Here is a 24,436-nt window from a genome sequence, read left to right on the forward strand (position 1 = left end):
CGCCCCCTCCCCGCCTCCGGCGGGGTCAGACCAAGTTAGAATTTAGCCTCTATCCCATCCAATATCACCTCAGACAGCTTCAGCACAGGGAACCCCAATCCTCGTCCCTCTCTGCTATCTACCTAAAATAAAAACATTTGGGCACCTGCCCACTGCACTTCCGAACAAGCCTGCAGAGACAGATGTACCCCAGGCCCCAATCGCATAGGTGCATACATTCCAATTACACATCTGACTTCTATGTTCATCATTGGTACACTCCCGACCACCCCCTCACACACACACAAACATGAACACTGGAGCTTCACCATTCTCAGCCCAGCACACCCCGCCCCTGGACGCACACATGTGCACACTCGCTCCCAAGACTTGGAGCTTGCTGCTGTGTCCGCGCGCGGGTGGGCGCCTTCCCTGCCCACCAGGCAGCGCGAGTGCAGACCTCAAAGAGAACAAAGGCCGGGCGGGTGGGAGCGGGGGGGGGGGGGGGGGGAGGGGGTGAGCCCCCTGCCTTGTCCTTCTTGGCGATGTTCGTCTGTCTCTGCTCCACGGCCACCGCATCGAGCGGCTCTGATTGCCGAGTAAATCACCGCGATGATCTGAATAATTATCGTCTCCTGAAAAGGGAAAAAACAAGGGAATAAATAAACAGGAGGGAGCAGCCACCTGATTCTCAGAGCCCTGGATGGAGGGCATACATCAGGATGGGTGTCAGTGGTCCCCTGCAGATCCTAAGGACTTCCTTAGGATGCAGTGCAGGTTGGGGCAGGGTGGGCCTCAGGGCAGAGTTCTTCTGCAGAGGTGGCAGCTAGGGTCTGGTCTTCTCTCTTCATTCATCTCCCCAGGATAAATCAGTCCAACCCCCAGTTGGCCTCTCCCTGCTCTTCACAGTCAGGCCTACCTGCCCCGTAGAGCTCCCTCAGTCTCTAAGGCTTGGCTCTAGCCTATCTGCCCCCAGGAATGTCCTCTCCTTTCCACTCCAGTTTGCCTGACTCCTATCTCTGAAGTTCATCCCCAGGCTATTTCCTTTGGGAGGTTCTTCCTGACTACCCAGCCCTCCAGGATCCTCCCCTTCCAACATTCCACCGAGCCTGACTGATTTGGTGGTGTTCACCTGGTCTTCTCAGCTGGATAGAGAGCTTTGGTGGGAAGCAGCTATGTTTTAAACAAAATAATGATAATAACAACAATAGCAGTGACTACCCCATCCTGAACATTACTGATGTACTGGCCCCATGCTTAAACATCCTCTCACCATGGATCCTCGCTCAGAATTCTGTCTGGAAAGTATTCCCACTTTACCAATAGGAAAACAGGCTTAGTGACAGTGAGGCTTGGCCCTGCCCTTTCCTCCAGGATTGAAATGCTGGTCATCTTCTGGATCCTTCCCCTAGAACCTACAGGTCCCAGCACCATGACATAAACATCTTAACTTCATCCTGCCCATCCCTGCTCCTCCCACATCCCTCATCTCTGTTTTTCTATCCTCAGGAGGGGTACCATCTATGCACTATGACCCCCCAAACCCCCATAGGGCACGACCCTTTCCCATAGCCCCAGCATCAAAGGAGGGGCAGCTCAGCCTTATGCTTTTCCAGCTTGAAATGGTTCCAGATGTGGGGACTGCATTGGCCTGAAGAAGGCACAGGGTTTGGCACATGGCTAGGTTTCCTCCTGGAGGCTGCCCTGAGGGAGGCCCATCCACCTCCCACTCCTGGCACCTGGTCGGTAAATGGGAGCAGAACAAGCATGGTTCAAGGAGGAAGTCCCCCAGGAGGCTGGGGAAGGAGGTCCCTTTGTGGAGGCTGGGTGTCTGGGACAGGAGAGAAGCTGAAACTCATTGTGGGTTTGCATTCTACCCTCTGTGTAGGGCAGGCTGCTGGATCTGTGGTCTGGGGGCCTTATCCATGACTGGGCTCTCCAGGCTGTGCAAGGAGGCCCAAGACTGAGTGGTTTAGATCCCCCACACTCCTCTTCAGAGACGTGCCATTGTAGATGGGGGAAACTGAGTCAGGGGTTCCAAATCGGCTCCTGGCTAATGGTGCCTATGCAGACCTGTCCCATAGGGGTCCTGATTCAGGGGCCCAAGTTTTCCTGGAGGCATTGAGGGAACTCGAAGTCTTTCTGTGGCTTGGATAGAGAAGGGAGAAGTGAGACATAAAAACACATCAGGTAGTTCTACCTTTGAAGATGAGACAGGGCCCAGCCTGGTTCTGGAAAACCCTCAGCCCCTACTTCCTAGCCCTCTTTGGGGCCCAGGACAGCACCTCCACTTTAGGAGGTGGGAAGCAGAAGTGGCCAGAATCCATGGGATGGTTCACAGGCACCCCTCTGCCCCAACACCTCTGCCAACTTCTCTTAGCCTCGGAGGGGAACAGGATGTCTTGGCTCTCTACTCCCTCCAACAATAAATATTTCTTTGGCACCTACTATGTGCTGGTACTGGGGGCACAGAACCCTGGAGTTCAGAGAGTGCTCAGGCAGATGAGGCATACTCACCTACCCACATGTATTCATACAGACTCTCCTCCCTCCCTCCCTCCCTCCCCCCAGAGTATGACCACCAGGAACCCCAGGGCAGGCAGTAATGAATGCGGCAAGACCTTTTGAGTTAGGCAAACCTATGTTCAAACTCTGGCTCTACTACTTATTAGCTGTGAGCAAGTCAATGAGCCTTGGTTTCCATATCTGCAAAGTGGGAATTCTAATAGTACATGTTTCATAGTATGTCTTGAGGGTTCGGTGAGATAATTCAGATGTAGGATTTAGCCTGGAGCCCAGCCCATTGTGACTGCTCATCACCATTAGTTATTAGGAAAGAAGGGAGGGAAGAACTCTAGGGTGTCCCTTGGTCATGCTAGGGCAGCCTCACCATATCATGGCTTGTGACCAGCCTCTCTAATCATGGTTGGAGGTGGTGGGTCTGACAGGTCCTCTGAGCTGCACACTCTTCTGAAAGCTTGTTTCCCTTCCTGTCACAGGCTTTCCTGACTGGCCTGGGCTGGCTGTCACTTTCTTGCTGGCTGCCCATATTCCATCCATTCATGTCTCCCCCCAAATACACAGAGCTCTCCTGCCCACAAGAACATACTCCTACCCCCACCTCCATATCTAGCTCAATTCATCAGGCCCATGCACATAACACAAGCACTCACACCCAGTGCACACAGGCCAGGAGATACACACAGAGGCAAAATGGTAGACACAGCCATGCACTGACATTCAAGTACACACAGGCACGAGGACATCTACATCAACATCCACACACACATAGGTACACACACAGCACAAATAGGTACAAATAGGTGTATACACACTCAGTGACAAACACAGGATATGCAAGCATATTGCACACAAAAGAATCCACAGGTATATGCGCTCCCTGCACACATGCATACTAGGATAGGCACAAACAGGTACATACAGACACACAAGGACACAAGCACGTGCGCACAGCAAGGCACACGCACACATGTACGCACACATAGGCACACACCAGCTCTCTCACCCTCCAACCCCCTGCGGGGAGCTGGCCTCCCGCCAAGCGCGGCGCTTTCTGCTGGGTGTGCACAACCTTTCACAGACTCTAATTGAGTCGAGGGTGATTTATAACACAGCAGCGCCCCTGCCCGAGTGGGCTGCCCCCTCCTGCTGCAGCCCTGGCCAGAGCCTTCGCCCCCCACCCCCATCCTCCTCATACAGGGTCATACACATAGGCCCCATAGAGGGAGAAAGGGGCCTTTCCCTCCTTGCCACCAGCTCTGTTCTTTATTTTTGCCTTTCTCCCAGGCCAGACAGGGCTTTGAGAGGTTTTGCCTGAACTTACCCCTCCCTCCCCATCCCCAGCATTACACAGCCCTGACACTAGGAGACCAATCACAGCCTTCTTAACCTGTCTGGCTAGGGACAGCCACAGCCAGGACCTTGATTGCAGCTCTCATGTGCTTCCTGAGTTGCAGTAAGAGAAACTGGATTTAGACATGAGAAGGGACTGCCCCAGTGCGCTGGAGGTGGGGGTGGGCTCTGGTCAGCAGGGACTAGGAGAGCTTGGGTTCAGGGTAATGGGAGAGGGAAAGGCTACTGAGAATCTCATTTCCTGCCCCTCCATCCTTTTGGGTAACTGAGCTGACTGTGACCCTCCCTCCCAGCTGTCCCCATGGCCTGTGTGGCCGGGCCTGTGATTAATCGCATTAATTAGGCCCCGAGGTTTGGCTCATAAAGTCCCCTTGTCCACCTAACAGCTGTAGGGAGGGCCTTTGTCTTGGTGTGTATAGGGGAGTATGCACCCTGACTCCTCACCTCTGACCCCTCACCTCTGACCCCAACATAGACTAGCAGCTCTAGCCATGGCCCATGAGCTCAGCCAGAGCTATTTCACTCTCTCAGCGAACTCCTGTGTTGGGTGCTGATGCTGTTAACCCATTTGACAGTGCAGACAACCAAGGCTTAGAGAGGCCAAGTCCTTGCCCAAATTAAACACCTGGTTTATGGTGGAGCTGGAATTTGAAATCAGACAGCAAAACAAAGCATGCCTGACTCAGAGCCTGACTCCAGGATAAAGCCCCAGGTGGCCCCCAGAAACCCTGGTGCTCAGGGTGCTGTATTTTTGGAGCCCTTCCTTGGAGGGGCTAACCCTCTCCATTTCCAGAACTGGGGTTAGTTTATAGCATGAGGGACTCAGGTTAGATTTAAGAGGGATATCCCTGACAATAAAGAGATTGGGATGTGTGTGTGTGTGTGTGTGTGGTGGGGAGATGTGCATGGAGAATCCGGGCTGCCCCTAAGACAGTCCCCATCATAATGGCAGCCAACATTTAGTACTTGCCTATTGCCTATTGACCCACGCAATCCCCTGAGAAAGGAGTTGAACCCCATTTTAGAGGTGAATAAAACTGATATTCTGACAGTTTAAACCATCTGCCCCAGCCTCATGGTTTCAAGACAGTGGCACCCCACCCCTTCCCCCACTGCCATGTTGCCTGGCCTCTATGGCCCAGTGACCCCACTTCACCTTTGCTGTGGTTCAGTCCGGCCCTTGGCCCTTCCGAACTCACTTGAACACACTTGAATACCAATGAGTGAGGGTATGAAATGGGTGGCCTTGAGAGCATGGGGTATGTCCCAGAGACTGGTGGAGTAGGGGTTTGTACTTGGATGTGTGTGTGTCACTGTGTATGCTTTTGTGACCCAGGACGCTAGGTGGATTTGTGCTTGTCTTTGTGTATCTCTGCATCTTTGTGTTTGTCTATAGATCTCAGTGTATATCAATCAGTCTGTCTCTCTCTACATGGCCTCTGTGATATGTTTGTATGTCACTGTGTGTCTGTGAGCTTCCTCTTCATTTGTCTGTGTGTGTGTGTATTTTTGTATGTCTGCCTCTGTCCCAGCTTATGGGTGTCTCTCTACATGAGCATTTCTGCAGGCCCTGTTGGGTATATATGTCCATGTGGTTCTGTGTCTGTTTCTGTAAGTGACTTTAGGTGTGACAGTGTGTGTGATGGTGTGTCTATTCGTCTGTATCTGTGTGTGTGACTGTGTGTGAGACTATCTTAACTGTATCTGTGTGTATGTGAGACAGTGTGTGCGTGTCACTGAACAGTGCTATGTGACTGTGTTTTAGAGCTGGGACTAGGGTGGACACAAAATTCTTTAGCATAATATTTTTCAAAAATCACTATTAATGCAAAAAAAAAATCCATGATGCAAAAAAGAATAAACATATTAAAGTCTGAATCAGTATGTGTGCCTGTCTGCGCGACTGTGAGTGTGGCTGTGAGTGTGCGCCTTCCCTCCCGAGTCCCGCCAGGTGAGCCCACCCCCCTCCAGTCATGCTGCGCTGGGCTGAGCCGCGGTAATTTCCGAGTCGGCGGCGGCTTTGTGTGCACCGGCCGCTGTCTTGGGGGCGGGATGGAAGGGAGGGTTATTTCTCCCCCCTCTTCCTTTTTATTGGGTCATTAACAACGGCCCGGACTGCCGCTGTGCCCCCCCCCCCCCACTTTCATGTCTGCCGCGCCTCCCGCCATTATCTCCCTCCGCCGCGCGGCGTAATTCGATGCCAATCAGGTTTGGGGCGCAGAGGCAGCCGGATCAAAGACGGGACCGCGGTGCTGGAGGGAGTCGGGTGGCGGAGCCGTCTGTGCTCCCCCAGGGTCGGGGCACCCACCCTGTGTCCTATTCAAGTGCCCTATTCAAGTGCCCAGGGTCAGACTGGGGAGGCCCCGCCCACCCTGTGTAGGGGTTCAGAAAACCGCGTGAGGTGATGAGGTTGTCAGTGGTGGGACCCTGCAGGCCACCAGGGTCCCCTAGAAGGCTGAAGTTGGGACTGGTTTCTGGGAGGGCGTGGCTTTTAGGCGGAGCGGTGAAAGATTTTGGTAACAAATGTGGAGCTGGCAGGGAAATGGCATTCTAGGCAGAGGAACCAGCTTCGGCAAAGGCTGGGGGGCAGGAACCAGCAGTGTTTTAGGAATAGGGAAGAATCTGGCAGGTTCTTCTGGCTGGGCGTTTGCGCAGTATTCTATGAGCACGGAGCAATGGAGGGTTCTCTAGAGGAGAGGGACAGAATCCTAGGGCCTTTAGAACAATTTATTTGATGATGGCCCCTGCCTGCTAGAAGCCCTGTGGTCTGACTCAGTTTCCTCCTCTGGTAATTGGGGAAGCTCTTAGCTCACCTCACCTCCTCCACAAGAGATTAGTGAGATGATGAACATGATAAAACAAACAGAAACAAGCACAGCTCACGTTTATTGAGCACCTACTGCTTGCTGGGCCAAACCCTGATCTTGTTTCTTCTTCACAAGAGCCCTGCAAGATTGGAACTCATTTCACAGATAAGCAGAGGCAGAGAGGTAAAGTGACTTGCCCAGGGTTCCACAGTTGGTGAGGGGCATGGTTGGGATTTGAACCAGGCTTATAGACCTAGAGCTCACAGGAAGAGGGTCCTCTTCTGGGAGGATCCCTGTCCCAGCTATCTGCCCTACTCCCACCACACCTGGGCCTTAGGGAAAGTTTTGCAACTGCCTGTGTGGAGAGGCGATGGTTCCACAGAGTGGGTTCAGTGGTGTCGAGGGGAACCAGAATCCTCTTCCCCAGACTCACAGCCACCTTCATTGTTTACAGCCCCTGGCTTCAGCCAAGTTCCTGCCACCTCCCCCCAGTCTATTTTTTCATCTGTAAAATGGGGTTAAGTTTCTTTGGCTTGTTTCTGCTGAAGGGTCAGTGAATGCATTCAGCAAAGAGCGTTTTGAAAGTTAGATACAGTATAAATGGCAGTTTTTATTATCATGATCAACCAAAGATTGGGTGGGGATTTGTGTCCGCTAAGCAGTCCGGGCAGAGGATGGAAAGCCCCTTTTTCCCCAAGGAGAATATCAGTGTTCAGTCCCAATGATTTTGGAGAGAGTAGTTTTCCTGTCCCCACTCCTGAGGAGAGAAATAGATTTTTCTCTCCCAAATAGTGCTGGATCTTCACAACTCTAAATATCTCAGATCTGAGAATGTTCTAAGCAAACCGCTGTATACATAATACATGCTTCTGTTCTCAACTGAAAACAGGCCTCTAGACAGCGAAGGTACCAGCCAGCAAGGGGCCCCACCTCTGTCCTCTATCCCCACCCTCAGATCTGGGCTCTGGTAGTCTGGGGTTGGTGCGGTGGGGAGTGGAAGCGCCTGAGCCACTGGCGCCTTCCACGTGGTTTCCTGAGTACCTGCCGGGTGGGTTTGCAGGCTAGATCTGTGCTGGCACTAGGGAGGTGGCTGTAGGAGGCCCCCAGAGAGCACCCGTTCTGGTGGGGGAGGCCAGTGAGAGCACAGTTCCTGCACTTGGGGGGATCCCTGCTCACATGGGCGAGGCTTCCAATGAGCCTGGAGGCACCCTCTCTTCCTGGAGGGACAAATGAGTTGGACTGAGAATTATGAATAGCAGTTTACCTGATGAGGGCAGGGAACAGGAAGCACATTTCAGGAATGTGTGAAGCCTGGAGGCCTGAAAGAATAATGCAAAATGAGTATTTCTGGAGGTGGGGAGGATGAGCAGGGGTGGATTGGACTAGAAAGGGCTGTGAGACCCAGAAAGGGCTGTGAGACCCCGAAGGGGCAGAGCCTGAAGGAGGTTGGACCCAGGGCAGATTCAGAGCAGAAAGTCATCCTACCTGGGCCTCCTCATCTGTACTGTAGGCACAAGACACTCTCCCCCACCCCCTTCAGGGTTGGATGGAAGGTAAATGAGACAGAGGAAGGGGAGGCCGCACACTCCCCACCCACTTAGGGAACTGAGGGATGGGCAGAGGCTGGGGTGAAGAAACAGGAAAGGAAGTCTCTGCTCCCACTGTTCTCCATGCACAGGGAGACAGACCGAGATCCTGAACCCCCTCCCAGACCCGGTCTGGCTGTCTGATGGAGGTGGCCATGATTAGCAGCCCCTGAGACATGGGCATGTGGCTTTGGCAGAGTCTACTGCTGGAGAAATGGGATCTGGGTCCTAGCTGTCAGGTCAGGAAAGCTGCTCTCCACTGGGGGGCTCTGCAGGGCGACAGCCTCAGGTCTAGCTAGGATTTTTTGCTGTCTGTTGGTTCTCCATCTCCTGCCTTCCTGAAGGAGGTCCATTGCCTTCCATCCTCTATCCTTCCTGGGGAGTCCCTGCCTGGCTGGAGCAGGGTGCTTGTCTGTGTTGGGGAAGGGGGTGGTGGCTGTGCCGCACACCGCAGATCCCAGCTGCCTCTGGACGCTGAAAATCCAATTTTCTTCCTAATTGTCACCGCCCGCGCTCTCTCTCCTCACAGCCTACTTCTGCTTGGCGGCACCATGTCCCCCCCCACGCTCCCCGACTCCTGCCTCCTGCTGCCCACCCCACGGCGGATGCTGCCCCCCCTCTCTCGGTCACCCGTGTCGGGACGCACCATATATCATGTCCGCAGCCGGGAGGGGCTGGGGGAGCGGATGGCCCCCGCCCCGAGCTCCCTGACGAAATCGTCCTTTTCCGAGGCGGATGACAGGTTGTGGGAACAACAGCTTGAATTACGGAAAGAAGTTTCCCCACTGAGTTAATCTGCAGTGGCTGGAGGTGACCTTCTGGAGACGGCGATTAATCACGGGCCGTGGCGGGCGCCGCGCCACGCCGGGCCCTTTGGGGGAATACTAATTCCACTACAAGATAAATCATAATTTGACAATAATCATCTGCCCTAATCACTCCAATTCTTCCGTTTAATTATTTGTATACACCATGTTTCTTTAACGAGGACCCTGTGTGCCCATGGGTGGGGAGGGACGGCTGCCCAGGCACAGACCCCTCCTGGGCCCCTCGGCCTCTTGCCCTACTGGCGTGTCTGGAGAGGCCTGACCCAGAACTGCTGGGGAGAATGTCGGAGAAGAGTTGTGACAGCGTGACTGGGGATACTGAGACTCAGAGAGAGGCCAGGACTTGCCCAGGCTTAGGGTGAGCCAAGCAGAAGACTCAGGCCTCTGATGTTCAATCCTAGGCAGCACTGCATTACATTGCCTTGCTAAAGTATTAGCCCAGGGTGCCTCACTTCCACTGCCCTGCTTCCTGACCTCTGTCCTCAGTCTTCTGTGATGCCTGGTACCACCCTCCATTTGTCAGCATGGACAGGGTTGCTGGCTGCTTTCACTCCCCCTACCCAAGCCCTGAGCCTGGCTGTCCACTCAGAATATGAGAATCAGGGGCTATGGGCATCTGAGAAGATGTTGCCTGGTACCGCCTACCAGGTACTGTGTGACCGCTGACAATTGATGGGACCTCTCTGAATCTGTAGCCTTTACCTGTAAATTGGGTGGGGCTTCGTCTTTTCTAGTGTAGTAGAGACTGGGCCCAGTGCCAGACCCATAGGGGTGCTCACAGGGACATCCACTGCCCCTTCTTGTTCTGTCAGGGCTCGGCCACTAGAGCACTGCATTTCTTACCCCCAGTGCCCTTCGGATCTGGCTCCTGGTGTCACCATGCTCAGCCTCTGGGTTGGGCTGCCAGGAGAGTTTCAGAGACCTAGCTCTGCTGTCCCTGATGTCCCCCTTGGAGGGGCTGGCTGGGCTGCTGCCAGCTCTGGCTCCCTGAAGCAGGAATTAGAATGACTCAGTGTCTTTCTTCTTCCAGGCCAGCTCCTGGCATCCTTTGGTGGGGTATAGTAGTGAGGGGGCGGGGTACAGTGGGGTCATTGACCCAGCATGCCCCCCTCCCCAGATGAGACTCATGTGGGAACTTCGGCACACCTTTGGCAATGTGAAGGGAGATGGCTTTCGCAAACAAGAGCTAAAAGCCTCGCTGGGTGTGTGCTGATGGGGCTACAACCATAGAGAATGATATACTGATGATGATGAAAATAATGCTCATGGCAGTGAGTGTTCATTCCTGACAGCAGCCTGCTTGGCAACCTCCTGGTCCTAAGGATCGCCGATGGTAGACCAACGATGGAAACACAGCCCCCAGCCTCAGGATGCCCCAGTCTCAGGGAAGAGATGTGGCCCCTTTCCTCAGATCTGCGAGAGAAGAAAAAAGCGGGAAAAATACAAACCATAGTATTGCCTGCCAACATTTATGGAGCTCCCACCACGTGCCAGGCCCGGTGCTCAGTACTATGCCTACTTCATACCTCTGAGTCCTCATGATGAAGTGTGCATGTGGTGTGGAGTCAGCCTGTTTACAGATGGGGAAATCAAGTCTCAGAAAGGTGAAGTCACTTGCTCTGTGTCACCAAACTTGTGAGTACAAGGTTGAGATTTAAACCCAGCTTCTTCTCTCTCCTGTCTCGCAGAAATCTTGACAAAACCACCTCATCAGTATTATAGAATTTCTGGTCAGAGGAAGTTGGAAAAGCTGAGCCAGTCTTTTCACCTCTCAGCATCTCAGTCTTTCCAGCTGTGAAAGGGGCCTGGGGCAATTGTGAGACTGGGGATGTGACAGGGCAGCTGGTTGGGGCCTCAGCCCCTCCGTACCTGTAAGTCCCTTCCTTACTGCTGTGGTTTCCCTTCACTCATGCTCTGTGGACACAGGGCTTCCTTCTTCTCTGTCTTTGGCCAGACCTGTGCCCTCCCACCCCCGCTCCTCCGTGACCCCTGCCTGGAATATATGTGGGACAGGCGGTGTCTTGTAGCCCAGAGACCACTATTCGATGTCATTCTCTGACAACCCCTGGGCAGATCAACCATGGCTTGTGACTGGTGGGGACCCTGCTGGCTTTGTGAGAAGTGTTTTAGTCAGGCACTGCCTGGCTATCCCACAGTCCTTACCCCGCCTAGCCTGCCTTTGGGGCCAGTATTCCCACATACCAGCCAGTATTCCCACATACTCTTGAGGGTGGCTGTGCAGGAGTGCCACACTCCAGCTATAAAGACCTGATTGGGGGGGGGTGTCATTTAGCCTTTTTGATCCTCAGTTTCCTTATCTGCAAACCAGGGGTAATAATACCTGGTTACCTATTGTTAGTATAAATATCAGGCGTGGTCAGGTCACACAGCCCATTGTCACTGTCCCTTGGTCTGGCCCCTAAGTCACCTTTTTAGGGTGATCAAGGAGGAGGGGCATCCCCCCTGCAGACAGCACTACACTCAGCGAGACACCGGGTCAGCCCACTCCCAGTCAGAGCCTGCCACCTTTCCTGGGAGAGGAAATGACAAGAGCGGTGGCTGGTCAGGTGGTGGTGGGGCTGTGGCAGAAGAGAGGGGAAGCAAAGGCTGCCCCGAGTGGGAGAGAGATGGCCTGGGGGGAGAGCAGCTGAGTCGCAGGGGAGGGAGGGAGGGAGGCTGTCGTGCTATAAATACCTCCCAGGTAACAGGATGCATAAATGAAGGGAGGGAATTAGTCACATTCCACGGCACCTCGGAGAAAGGACAAGGAGCGATGACCTAAATCCATGGAAAGGAAAAAAATTAAGCTAACCTTGGAGGGGATGGTTAGGGGCTGGACACTGTGCCTCCTCAGAGTGGTGCCCTGGATAGGATCTGCTGGACAGGAACGAGGGAGGAATCACCACAGCAGGAGAAGTCTGGAAGGCACATCTTGTCTTCTCCATGCCCAGATGTGTGAGACGCATGACAGGCTCTTTTCTTCTCAAGGATTTCCTGGCCTCTCAGAAAAAAAACCATTCTTCTTGGAAGTCCTTTGAGCGGTCTATCCCTGGTCTTTCCTTATATTACACTGGAGCATGTTCCTGTTTTCTGCATTCCTTAAGATTTCACACTCTCTGAGGCTCCCACCTTATCATGCGCCCAGATCTGTTTGTTGGGTTCCTGGTTTAGGCAGAAGAATCTTTGCTTGGGAAACAAGAAGGACGTGTCCTGCTGCTTCTCTGGACTTCACTGCCGGCGCTGGGTCCACCTGTCCCTTACTGGGATGATGACCATGGTCTACTCTCTAGTCTCCCAGCGCCAAGCTTCACCCCCCTGTGGTCCAGCACCTCTCTTATGGTTGCCAGAGCAACAGTTAGTGCATGCTCTTCCTTGCTCACGCCTTCTCTACTTCTATAGGAATGGAGTCCAGTCCTCCTGGCCTGCAAGCTGAGCCTCCAAGCCAAAGCTCTGCCTCGCCTTTGCTCTCACTTGCACCCAGCCTGCCACTCTAAGTTCTCCAGGTCTTTGCATGGACTGTCCTTTCAGCTGAGGATGTCTCCCCTTGCTCTGCCTGGCAGACGGGCATTTTCTTCTAGGCCCCAAGCTGGAGTCTGAAATTCTCTCTGCAACCTCTGGGGCTGACTTGGGTCCTTGTCATCTATGTTCTGGAAACATTTGCGGCAGGGTTAGTGTGGGGAAGTGGTTAAGATCCAAGTTAGGAGGCCAGCTCTACCCCTTACTATGTGGCCTCTGCTGAATAAATGAGCTCTCTTGTGCCTCAGTTTCCTCATCTGTAAAAAGGGGTTCTCGCAGTGCTTCCCAAGAGTGGTTGGATATGGGTGAGAGAGACTCTGCATGATAGCACGGCTCACAGTCAGCGGGCGGCTGTTGTTGGGGTCACAGTATTGATCTCACTGTTTCTGTGTCTGCCTCCTCTGTGGGCTGTGAGATGTTGGGGGGTGGTGCTGCTGCGTCCCCGTGTGACTCGTCGCCGCAGCCGCAGTGGCCAGCTCACGCCTGGCACTGAGACGGTCGGCAAATGTTTGCTGAATTAATGAGTGGGGGCTGCAGGGCGTGCTTGGGCTGCAGTTCCGCCTGGGCTGTTGCAGCTGGGGCGCCCGTGTACATGAGTGTGCCGTGGGAGTATGAGAGAGGGGTGTCTGTGGGTGAGGGAGCTGTATCTGTGTCCCGGGGGTCTGGCGGCGCCGTGGGCAGCCTGGCGCGCCCGCTCCCTGGGGTCCCCGCCGAGTGCCTGCCTGGCTGCGGGACCCCGTTGCCAGGAGCAGTCAGGATGCGGCAGCGTCTCCATGGCAACGCGGCATCTCGAGCCGCGAGCCGCCCTCCCCCGGCGCCCCGCAGTGGGCAGGAGGCCGAGCCTGGCAGCCCCTCCCGGCCCAGCAGCCAGCAAGCTGGGCCAGGAGGCCGAAACCTGGTGGGAGGGGCTGAGGAAGGGGCTCTTTATTTTTCTAGAGATGAGGGGCTGTCTTGCTTCTACTTCGTTCTCAACTGGGGAAGGTAGACAATGTGAGGGCTCTGTCTTCTGCCCACGTGCCGCGCTGCTTTCCATTTCTGGCCAGGGAATTAGGAACGGTCCTGGTCAGAGCAGGAGACCCTCACTGGCCCAAGGACATCTCTGATTTAAATCTGCCTGTGAAAATGGCACAATGGTCCAGGCTTCTGGGGCTGTTGTGAGGTGGCACTGAGGCACTTCCAGGGAAGTGCCATCCTGATCCAGGGTATGAATGCAAGCCTAGTGACTTCCTATACCTACGCAATGTCTGCCAGCACCCCCACTTCCCACCGATATTGCCCATGTCCCCGATATCTGTCAAGAGCTGTCCCAGTGCTCCTTTACTCTCTTTCCTGCCATTTCCGCAAACCCACTCAGTGCTGGTCACTGTGGGCTCAATACCCCCACACCCCAGTTTCCACCCAGTGCCTCTGGTACTCACCCAATATCTCCCCAGTGCCTCCTAGTACTTCCAAGTACCCACTTGGTGTCTCCAGTTGTTATCCAGTATCCCTCTATGCCTATTCAGTACTTTCGAATATCCACTCAGGCCTCCCAGTTACCACCTGGTAAGCATCTCGTGCCATACTTCTAGTTTAGGCTTGCTGCCTCTTAAAATCCCCCAGGGAGGACCCACCACCACCAGTACCTGCCTAGTGGCCCCTAGTGCCCTCTTATTATCCACTAGTACCTGCACATCCAGCGTGGCTCCCAGTACCTTCCTAGTACTACTATTCACCCAGTGCTAACCAGTACAACCTCTTTCTGTCTAGTATACAGTACTCCCACTCCGTACCCTCTCTCCACTCTCTGCTTCTAGGTAAATCCTCCTTAGCCTCCTGCGGGGCTCCCAGCCTCTCCGCCGGAGCTCCGCCAGACCGCACTGTTCTCAGCGGCCAGGAGGGGGCGCGCAAACGGTCAGCTGAAGACCGAAAAGCGGGGCGCGGCCGAGGTGGAAGTCGAGAGACTGCATCCGAGGCCCTTGTCTTATGGAGGCGGAGTCCTCGTCCAGGGTGGGGCGGCATTTTGAGGGAGTACTGCCGGGAGTGATTGCACCCCCAACCCCGCATCCTTTGCTAGGCCCGCTGGGCCAGCCGCCGCCGCCGTCGTGGTTTCGGCTCTGGGAGGGGGCGCGCGCCCTCTGGTGGCCATGGAGAGGATCAGCTCCCTGGGCTGCTGCGCAGAGACGGAGTGGTGCGTTCCTTCCCTCCCTCTTCCAGCGTCCTAGTTTATTGGGCCTGTCCTGGAGCTGGCGCGCAGAAGAGAGTTGGGTGGGGGCGTTGGGGTTGTAGGCAATCCAGGCTTCTCTCTAGGGGCTAGGCAGAGGGACTGGAGGCGGAGATGAAGGGAGAACTTTGGCTAGGGAGCTTGGGACTGAGAGCCCTGGGAAGGGACTGTGTGAGCAGAGAGGTGGTGGTGGAGACAGCGCTGAGTCTGCCAAGGAATGGATCTCTACTCAGGGATTCAGCAATTTGGGTTTTTATCTGGGTGTGCTGCCTGCAGAAGTGTGGTAGGGGAAGATGGCGGTAGCAGGATGAGGCATCTCCATTCCAAGCCCGGCAGCTCCTGACTAGTCCTAGGCCCTTAGGAGTGGCGTCCCCATCGATCTACCTACCCCTCAAAGACCCCATTACCGCCTCTGCGCACCTGCCAGCCCTCAGTCCTCTGCTCACCTGCCTGGGCCTGTTCTCCAATCTTTAACGGTCTTGAAGGGGTGGGGACACCCTCTCTGCTCCCACAGTGTGAGGTTTTCTCTCCTCTGTATGTTGGGGAAATGGATGGAGTTACAGTAGAAAGGATTCGGGTTAGACTTCTGCAGTCTGTCCTGGATTTGGGTGACCTTGGCCTGTAGGACCATCCAGGGTCAGTTCTGTGATCTCCTGCCCATCTCTGGTCTGGCATCAGGACGGCACTCAGTAAGCCTCTGCTCAGTGGATTAGCGAGTTCCTTTACATTTATATGGCCTTAGAGATGCTTCCTCTGTCCTCCTCCTCACTGTATGGATGGGGAAGGCAAGGCACCCAGCAGGTAAAGAACTATTCCAGGATGACCAGGAGTGGATGGGTGGGCTGGCAGGATGAAGAGCACTGGTCTGGTCTGGGTTTGAGCTCAGTTCTGATGCTCGCTGAAGGAACTGAGGTGAGTCACTTCCTACTTTCTAAGCCTCAGTTTCCTCAGTTATAAATTGAAGATAAAAACTTTATCTACTTCCCAAGATGGTTGTGAGGATTAAATATGATGATGATGTTGAGGAGAATAATAACAATCGTAGGCACTGTTAGCTGAGTGGTCACTTTGTGCCAGGTGCTGTGGACCGTGACTCAGCACCTGACACCCAAAGATTGTTATAGTAGGTTGACAGTAAAACCTCTGGCTCAGGGCCTTTCTGAAGAGGCTGTCAGTAACTACCTGTGTGAGCTCACAGGCAGAGTGACAAAGCCCCTACCAGAATCCAGGCCTTTAGGATGAGCTCCAGAGCTCCTTTGCCTGTGCTAGACCTAGAGGCAGAGGGAGGGACAAGATGACCTTGGGCTATCCCCTGTGCATGTTCTCTAGGCCTGGATCAGATTTCCGGCCCCCAGGGAGGGCTGAGAGAGCTAGATGATGGAGGAAGCATGTGTCCTGGCCTGGGCAGCTGGACCTGGAAGCCTTGCCCCGGAACCTGGGGCCTTTCCTGCAAAGGGAATATCCAAGAGCAGGAAGGAAGGAAGTGGGGAGGGGGAGGAAGAGGGGGGAGGGAGAAAGGATGAGACAGGCCCCAGCTGGGAGTGAGTTCTCTCTGGGACTAGCCAAGAAAAGAGGACATCTGGACTGGCCTGGCTGAGAGGCCATCAGTCTGGTCACCCTGGCTGGGGCTCAGATGTGTGTGTGGTCGGAAAGGGGAGTGGTCAAGAAAAGAGGATGGCTCCCACCCTTCGTCTCCTGGTCTGTGTGACAGGTACAAGAACTCTTCAGTCCAAGGCTTGATGGGAGTAAAACGAGGTCAGGAATGCAAAGCACCATCTGGGCCTTGAATGTAGTAGGTGCCTCAAGTCCTTCCTCCCCGGCCCTCCTGCCTCTTCTGTGAGACAATAGACAGCTCCCACAGGCTCCCACTGCCTGTGAACTCATGCATTCATTCAACAACCATGATTGAGCACCGAGTATGTGTTGGGGTCTGGGGCTGTTAAATGAACAGAAGCCAGTCCCTGCCCCACAGAGTCCATCTGTAGTGAGGGGGGAAGGATGAGTCACCAAGCAGTGATGGGGGAAGCACAGGGTCTGTTACAGTTCAGAGGAGGTAACTGACTCAGCCTGGGAGATGGGGGGAGGCTTCTTAGAGGAAGTGATATTCATGTCAAGACCCAAAGGGTGAGAATACATTAGCCAGAAGAAGGGACATGGTAGGGAAGAGGGTTCTGGGTAGAGGGAGGGCAGGTGCCAAGCCCAGGGTTCCGGGGGAGCAGGGCTATGGTGGCAACAGAATGTGTGGCAAGGAGCAGTGGTGGGAGGGGAGGTGGGGCTTTGGGGCTCAGGTATAGGGCTGTGGATTTTATTCTGAGGGCATTAGGGAGCCACAGAAGGTTCTAGGCAGGGGTGGCACGGTCAGAGTGGAATAAGGCCCAACGGAGAGCTCTCAGGGCCTCCATGGTGAGTGAGCCTGCCATCTCCATGCCCTCATCTCTCATGGCTCCTCCATGGGAAGCAGCCAGGCTGGAGCATCACGTCCCCTTATTAACTCCTCAGGTTTTCCACCCACTTTGTTTGCCACTCCCCTACCTGGATATTATTTCCCTGGATAAGCCAACCCCTTACACTGACCATGAAGACATAGCACAAGGACAGATGGAGCCATCCACAGTTCCTTTTCTTTTCAGATGAAGGTAGAGAGTGTTGCTAGAATGTACTCAAATCAAAAAATGAAATAAAAACAGTCGAGTTAGTTTGTGCAGTTTTTTTTTTTAACCTTTCTAGTAAGAATAAAAAACATATGTATGCACAAGCCAAAATATAAACTGTATAATTTTGGTGATTCTGCATAAGAGCGAAATGCCCATATATTTGCATTTAAAACTGACATCACACAGTGTAAAGATGAACGGTAAAATTCATGCTACACGTTTAAATTTTTAATTTTTCTTTTCTTAGAATGACATTAAACAACAAATAAACTGAAAAATCGAGAGATAGACTACATAGGAAAAGATAAAGCTTTCTTTATATATACTTAATTTTATTATATTATATAACATTAGATCCTTTTCCCTTGTTTTTGAACAAGGAGCTCTGCATTTTCATTTTGTGCTGGGTCCTGCAAGGTAACCGGCCCTGGGTAGAAGACCCTTCCATCTCTGTTTTACAGTGGGGAGCTATAAGGGCAAAACCACCTCCTTTTCTGTGATATGCTTCCTGGCTGGTGGAAGCCTCAGCCCTCCCTGGGGTCCTGCTCTCTCCAGGCATACCACGATCCAGGGTTTGGGGCAGGGCTGGCCATCTGGGAAAGCCAGTCCCTCAGGCCTGAAGATACTGCTGCCCCTGGCCTTGGGGGGCATCTTCACTGACTACCAGGCTGCCATCCATCCTGGTAAGGTTCATTGGGTTTCTGATGCCTTCCCCTTAAGACAGGCTCCCCAGGGCCAAGGCCCGGAGATGGGCCTCAGAAATAGGCTACTGTGGAGCTGGAGATGAGCTTCGGTCTCCCCTCTCCCAGCACCTGTCCTTAGCTAGGAGAGGGAGAGGGGATAGGTTCTCTCTCCTTGGCTCACTTTTGGGGACAAAAAGGAGGAATGGAACCCCTTTGGCAGTGATCAGCCTGCAACCTGGCCGCCTATAGGAGGCCCTCATACTTGAGGCAGAAGGCGAGGGGGGTGGCAGCACAGCTAGGTGGGAGGGAAGCACCTCCCCTAACTGGGTCCCTGAGGGGGTGGGAGAGGAGCAGGCAGCACAAGCGCTTCAACTCCCTCTCCCCTTTTTGTCTTTGACTTTGGTTTTAGACCCACCAACTTGCACAAGCTCTCTGACCCTGTTTCTTCCTATATACCACGGGATAATGCCCCAAGGGCTATTGTGAGCCTTCTCTGCCCCAAGGGCTATTGTGAGCCTTCTCTGAGCTAATCCACAAAAACATTTAGTGCAGAGCCGGGCACTTAGAGGCCGCCATTCACAGAAGCTCACCTGTTGTGGAAGAAGAGGTTGGTGACTCAGTGGGGTCATCAGAAATGCCCTCCATCTCCTCTCTCTCCTTTGGGTCCTCTTCCTTTCTTTTCTACCCTGCTTTCCCACTTCCTCTCTCTGCTGTTCCTCTAACATACCAGGCTCATGCTCACCTCAGGGCCTTTGCACCTGCTGTTCATGTTTTTGTAGCTCTGACCGACACTATGGTTTTTCGGGTCGTAATATAAATGTCACTTTCTTTGGGATGGTGTGCCTGACTACCCCAGCTGACATCTCCCTGATGAAGACACTCTGTTATATTTCACTGTTCTAATTTTCCACACAGCACTTGCTAGATAATAACTTTGTTTACTTGGTTGTTCAATGTCTTTCTCCCCTCCTTCTAGGCTGTGAGCCTCAGGTGGGTGGGTATCTAGTCTGTCTTGTTCCCCATGTCCTCAGTGACTGGCAGCACATAGTAGGTGCTCCACATAGACTGAGCCCTGCTCTTATGGAGTTCACAGTTTAATGAATGAGGCAGGATTGAACAAGCAAACAAATGTTTTGATACATTTTTGACATTGCTTTTTAATCGTGCTAAGATATAACATAAAAGATATAAGATATAAGACATAACGTAAAAAATCACCATCTTAACCATTTTAAGTTTCCAGTTCAGTGGCATTAAGTACATCGCATTGTTGTGCCACCATCACCACCATCCATCTCCAGAACTCTTGTCATCTTCCCAAACTGAGACTCTCTACCCATTAGATAGTAACTCTCCACTCCCTCTACTCCCAGCCCCAGGCAACCACCATTTTACTTTTTGTCTCTATCAATTTGACTACTCTAGATAGCTCATATAAGTAGAATCATATAGTTTTTGCTTTTTTTTTTTTTTGTGACTGGCTTATTTTGCTTAATATAATGCTCTCAGGTTTTACCCGTGTTGTAACATGTTTCAGAATTTTCTTCCTTTTTAAGGCTAAATAACGTTCCATTGTATGTATATACCACATTCATCCAATCATGGCCACTGGGATTGCTTCTACCTCTTAGCTATTGGGAATAATGCTGCTATGAACATGGGTCTTTGAGACTGCTTTTTAATTCCTTTGTGTAAATACCCAGAAGTAGAATTGTTAGATCATATAGTGATTCTATTTTTAATGTTTTGAGGAACCATCATACTCTTTTCTACAGTGGCTGCACCCTTTTGCACCCTTCTACATTCCCAGTAATGCTCAAGTGTTCCAATCTCTCCATATCTTCACCCACACTGGTTATTTTCTCTTTTATTTTTTGTGAGTCATCCTAATGGGTGTGAGGTGGTATCTCATTGGGGTTTTGATTTGTATTTCTCTAATGATTACGATACACATTTCAAAGGAAAGATGTTTTGAGAGACTGGAAGAAAGGAAGTATCTGAGCTCCAGTGGCCTGGAAGCTCTGATGGTCTGGAAAGAGGTGGTATTTAAATTGAGGCCTAACAGAAGGGAAGGAGGCAGCCAGTGGAGGGCGAGGGAACAGTGAGTGCAGGGGACCTGAAGTGTGAGTGAGCACTGCATATTTCTTTTCTGGAGAAATAGTGAATAATGGGCAAGGGGCTGGTGCTGGGAGACACGGTCTGATGGGGAGGCAGGGCTGGGAGATCCAGGGCTTTAGGCCAAGGAAAAGAGTTCGTATTTGCAATTTATAGTCAGCACTGGTTTCCTCAGGTTGTGGGGATGAGGGGGGAAGAGGGGACACCTGGGGACAAAGAGATGGATGGTCTTAAAACCAGCTGATTGGGTGGTGATGTCATAGTATGCATTAACGAACGGCCCACGGTCCTGTGGGTGTGTGCCTGTGTTCATGTGTGCAAATGGAGGCCTGGTGTTTACCTGTGTGTGTCTGGAGAACACCAGAAGACCCAGATCATTACGTGATCTATCTCAAGAACGTGCTGTGCCTTCCTCCCTCCAGCCCACAGTGGAGGGAGGGCGCAGTGTTGCTATCCCCGCTCCACCTCCAGCCCGGAACCAGCAAGAAGGATCCAGAGCCATACCTCAGGGTTGAGGCTGGTCTCTGAGAATGACGACCGGTCTTTGAAGGTTTGGAGACTAGAGCTTGCTCACTTGAGACCAGGAGATGACTCCACGCCCCACCTTTGCGAGGCTGCACGAGACACGGAGGAGGTGAGCAGGGTTGGCTACTGCAGTACCGAGAAGGGCCGCACGGGGGCGGCAGAGGGCGCCGAGCCGCGGAGAGGAGGAGGGAGTGAGGGGTGGGAGAGGAAAGGTGGGGTGGACAGAGGGGCGGGCAGGTCTGGGGGTGCACGTCTGCGGGGCTTTGCTGTTTGTTTCCGCCTTCATGTGGCTGTGTGTGTGTGAAGGTGAAATAAAGTCATGAGCTCATCTCCATCTCAGTGGTATCTTATTTCATCCTCAAGGCAACCTCCTCACAGGCCCAGAGAAGTGGAGCCATTGCCTGAGGTCACTCAGCAAGGTTATTCAGCCCAGGCCTGCCTGACCGCTCCTGTGCTCTAGCCATTGGCCCTCCTTGAGAGAGTTCATCTGTCTCCTGGCCTCACTTCGCCCTCATTCCTCCCTGTCTCATGAGAGCACCTCCCACCTGGCAGGGCCAGGGAGCTGGTGGGGGGAGGCATAGACTTGAGACCTCCCTGAGGCCCCAGGGGAAAAGGAGTTCAGGGGCTCCTTCTGCGTACTGTAGACTGGGTCCCCCTTAGAAAAACTCTCGTTGACCTCCACACCCCCTTCCCATATAAGTGTGTGACTGTGGCAGTTTGGCCATCCCTGGAAGAAAAAACATGAATGGTTTCAGCTGAGACCATTGAACAGAGGGGCACACTGAGGTCCAGAGAGGAGCAGGGAGTCATCCAGGATCCTGCAGCAGGGCAGGGGTTGAGGGCCTGTTTATTTTTATCTGGAAGGGGCTAGAGGACCCCAGACAAGGGAATCAGTAAGATATATATCACAGGTTGGAGACTGAGGGGCAGAAGGACCATGATCTGGCCTCTGCATCCAGAAAGTTCTCCCTGACTACCTCCTCTGCCACCATTGTCAGAAATGGCCTCTGAGTTCTTCTGACACTTTGGTTAGGGAGGCTAAAAATTCACTATGAGTTGCTTTAAGGGACCTCAGAGACCTTTAGTCCATCCTCCTGGTCAGCCTACAAATTCCCTCTTTAACCCTCCTGGCAGTCAACTTATCACCTTGCTTGCACCTCTCATGTAACGAGGAGCTCACTGCCTTAAAAGGCAGTCTGTTCTATGGTAGGACAGCTCTTTCCAGTGAGACCAAACTGGCCTTCCTGTGCCAGTTGGAACTATCTCACCCTGTGGAGCACAGAACAGTGCCTCTGTCTGCTGGACACAGGCCCCGGTGGGCAGTAGAGAGGGATACACCACCCCACCCCACCCCACCCCAGCCTTCTCTCCAGATTAAACGGTCCCAGTTCCCCATAAACAATCTTTCCTGCCCTTCATCTCCTGAGTGTACTCTGGGTGGGAATGGCCCCTTCTGTGGTGACTGTTTTGTCTTCAGATTTTAAAGTCAACATCCATATAGCCACCACTCAGATTTTACAATTTAGGCTAATATTATATTTGCTTTATCACTGTCTATGTGTCCCTACTCCATCAGATATCTCCTTTTTTGGAGGTATTTCAAAGTAAGTTGAGTGTAACAGCACACTTTACCCCAAAACACTTCAACATGCATATCACTAACTAGAGTTCAATATTTGTGTATGGTTTTTTGCCTTTTCGAGGCAAAAATTTATATATAATGAAATGCACAAATCTTAAGTATACCATTGGTTGAGTTTTGACAAGTGCATGTACAAGTGCATGGATCTTGGCCCATCCAATCAAGTTAAAGAATATTTCCTTCACTGAAAAAAGTTTCCTAGTCACCCCCTGCCCCAACTGAATTCTTTCCACAAGGGCCTATTCTAGAACATCATAAAAAAAGAATCATGCAGTATCTACTCTTTTTGTGTCTGGCTTATTTCATTCAGCATAATGTTTTAGAGATTCGTCAGTAGTTCGTTCCCTTTTATTGCTGAGTAGAATTCCGTTGTATGGCTGTATAACAGTTTGTTAATCCATCTGTCTCTTGATGGACCCCTTGGGCTGTTTCTTATGGACAGATGAATGGACGGATGCCCAGTCAGGTCTCCCTGATCCTGAACTTGTACAATTGCTTTGCTGGAACCTGGATGTCAGCTTTTCCATTTGTCCTCATTAAATTCCATCTTGTTGGTTTTGACTTAACCCTCCAGCTGGTCCTGATAATGATGAGGTGGTGAACTTACATACAGTTACTGTGTGCCAGCACTGAGCTAATCCATCTTTAGAACCACTCTATGAGGGAGCTACTATTATCCCCATTTTAGAGATGAGGAAATTGAGGCACAGAGAGGTTAAGTCACTTCCCCCAAGTGACCCAGTCATAAATGACAGAGCTGGGATTAGAAACCAGGTAGTTTGGATCCAGACATATGGTCTTAACCACTCACGCTATTGCCTCTTTTTGGCTTCTGGTGTCATCTCCTTTCATCTTCTAGTGTCTGCAAACATGTTGTCTATGCCTCTAGGTCTTCATTCAAATTATTGGTTCAACAACAACAACAACAACAACAACAACAACAACAACAACAACAGCAAAAAACAGGCTATGGACCAGCTAAGTCTAGGGCCAAGGACAGAACTTGGTGCCATACCTGTAAAGGTCCCCTTTTGCACTGGCCATATTCTATTTGTCATTAATCCTTGATGGTGATTTCTCCACCAGCTGCAAAGCCACAGGACCGGGATCTAGCCATGGCTCTCCGCCATGGTCTCAGGACAGTGTCCATCAAACATGCCTCTGCAGTCTCCACACAACCAGCATTTCATGTCCTCAGGTTCACCTGCCCAGGGGCTGAGGAACAACAGGAGCAGAGCGGGGCCAGGGTAGCACTTGTTTGAGCTCATGTGGGCACCCAGTGGCTCATCATAGTTCCTGGATCTTGGCCCAGCATCTAGCTTGTAGTAGGTGCTCGGCAAATGCTTGCTAATTATTTTCTTGAAGGCCACTTTATTTTACTTTTTATTGCAGTACAATATACATAACATGAAAATTACTAATTTACCCATTTTTAAGTGTACAATTCAGTTGCATTAGGTACATGAAAAGTGTGGTGTAACCATCACCACTATCTATTTCTAGAACTTTTCATCATTGCAAACAAAAACTCTGTACCCATTAGACAATAAATCTCCATCCCCCAACCCTTGGTAATCTCTATTCTACTTTCTGTTTCTATGAATTTACATATTTAGATATTTCTTATAAGTGGACACGTACAATATTTGTCCATTGGTGTCTGGTTTATATCACGTAGCATAATATTTTCAAGGTTCATCCCTGTTGTAGATGTGTCAGAATTTTATTCCTTTTTAAAGCTGAATAATATTCCATTGTGCGTGCATGTGCCACATTGTCTTTATCCACTTATCTGTCAGTGGACACTTAGTTTGTTTCCTTTTGGCTATTGTGAATAATGCTGCTGTGAAGCTTCTTACTTGTTATAATCCCTTTCTAATCAAGTTCTCCCCAACCCTTTCCACTAAGATGGCTCTTGTCAGGGTCTTTTGTGACCTTCATGTAGCTAGATCCAATGGTAAATTTTTCAGTCTTTGTCTTACTTGATCCACCAGCAGCATTTGACTTGGCCCATCTTTTTCTTCTC

The 24,436-nt window shown here is 51.9% G+C and overlaps 1 protein-coding gene across 1 annotated transcript in view; it reads left to right on the forward strand.

The window, feature by feature from the left end:
• PSD2 (pleckstrin and Sec7 domain containing 2) overlaps positions 1–24,436 on the forward strand; it is a 117,489-nt gene that overhangs the window by 39,656 nt on the left and 53,397 nt on the right. The window contains exon 3 of the mRNA XM_023524507.1: positions 20,666–20,877. The gene's annotated coding sequence lies outside the window, so the exon portion shown is untranslated. The remainder of the gene's footprint in view (positions 1–20,665; positions 20,878–24,436) is intronic.

The sequence above is a fragment of the Pteropus vampyrus genome, unplaced genomic scaffold (assembly GCF_000151845.1).
Source record: "Pteropus vampyrus isolate Shadow unplaced genomic scaffold, Pvam_2.0 Scaffold470, whole genome shotgun sequence".
Lineage (NCBI taxonomy): Eukaryota > Metazoa > Chordata > Mammalia > Chiroptera > Pteropodidae > Pteropus > Pteropus vampyrus.